This window comes from Coenobita brevimanus, chromosome 66, assembly GCF_032717465.1.
Source record: "Coenobita brevimanus isolate Jiangsu-jjx chromosome 66, ASM3271746v2, whole genome shotgun sequence".
Classification (NCBI taxonomy): Eukaryota; Metazoa; Arthropoda; class Malacostraca; order Decapoda; family Coenobitidae; genus Coenobita; species Coenobita brevimanus.
In genome coordinates this window covers 15,239,521-15,240,950 of record NC_137019.1, presented here as the reverse complement: position 1 = coordinate 15,240,950, position 1,430 = coordinate 15,239,521, and positions in this window count along the sequence as shown.

Sequence of the window (1,430 nt, the reverse complement as noted above, 5' to 3'; positions counted from 1 at the left end):
GTGCCGGAACCTGTTTCCTGGAAGCATTTAATGGAAAGTGGTATATACCGATGGAATGTGAATGCTCTCACACACACACACACACACACACACACACACACACACACACACACACACACACACACACACACACACACACACACACACACACACACACACACACACACACACACACACACACACACACACACACACACACACACACACACACACACACATGAAATTACTGCCGGTGTGCGTGCTTCATTTTACAAAGTCAGGGTATCAGGTACGTAGAAAAAATCCCGTCTCTAAGTTATTGGCTGATAATTAAGTAAAGGTAATTAAGAGCTTAAAAGTTTGCTCTAGCGGAGGTCTCATGTTTATTAATACCCGAGTCTTACCAGCAGGATTTGGGTTTCATGTCGATACGAATTGAGCTGAAATGTTTATATGCAGTTTTAAAAGCTATTAATACGTATTCAGTGAGTTCTTTTTTTATAACCGCATCTTAATTGCTTCAGTTCCCCAAATCCAGATCATAAAGATGTCCTCTTCCTCTTAAAGCTCTCCTCCCCACCCTGAAGCTCTCTTTGTCACGTGAAGCTGCTGCTCATCTCGCACACTAATCCTCACTTCGATCTCTTCCTATCCTCGTCCTTTCTTCTCCTCGTCTCCTCCCATATACCTCGTACTCTTCCCTGTCGTTCCTTGAAGTGAAATTAGTTTCTCCACCTTACCTCCAAGTCGTTCCCTCTTCCCCCTCGTTTTCTGAAACTTCATTTGTCCGCACCCCCCTCATCCCTCTGGCCCCCATCCTAATTTTTTCCATCACCTAATTCATATCCTAAAGTTTTTGAAGCTTTGCTCTCATCCCATCGGCTCCTCTCATTTCACCATATTCCCCACCCTGAAGCTCTACTTTCCCTCTATCCCATTCTTCCCCTAGCCCTCCTTCTGCCTTCCCTGTGTTCTTTCCTGTCGTCCCCTCGTCTCTCTCCTCTTCCTCCCCTTCGCCTCGTATCGCTCCCCTCGCTCTTCTGTCCTCGCTTCTCGTCCATCCCTCGCCTTCCTCGCCCCCTGCTCTTCGTGGGACCATAAAGCCTTGCCCCCTGCCAGCATCCTAATCGTCTTCCGCGCCCCCTTCCCGCAGCTGTCCACGGGGGGCACTTGGGGCCACTACACTTCACTCCCCATTAACTACACTTACCAGTACCAGTAGCTACACTTCCCTAGCCACTTCACTTCCCTAACGACTTCAGTCCCCTGGGACACCGAACTTACCAGCACAAGTACACATCCAGGGTCGATACACTTGCCAGAGCCGGTATGAGCACTTTCCAGCATCAGCAGCATAACCTCTTAGGTGTAGCATCTGTACTTCTAGAGTCAGTGACTACACATTCTAGATCTAGGAGTTAAGCTTCCGAGGGTTAGTAAACTTTTTAGGG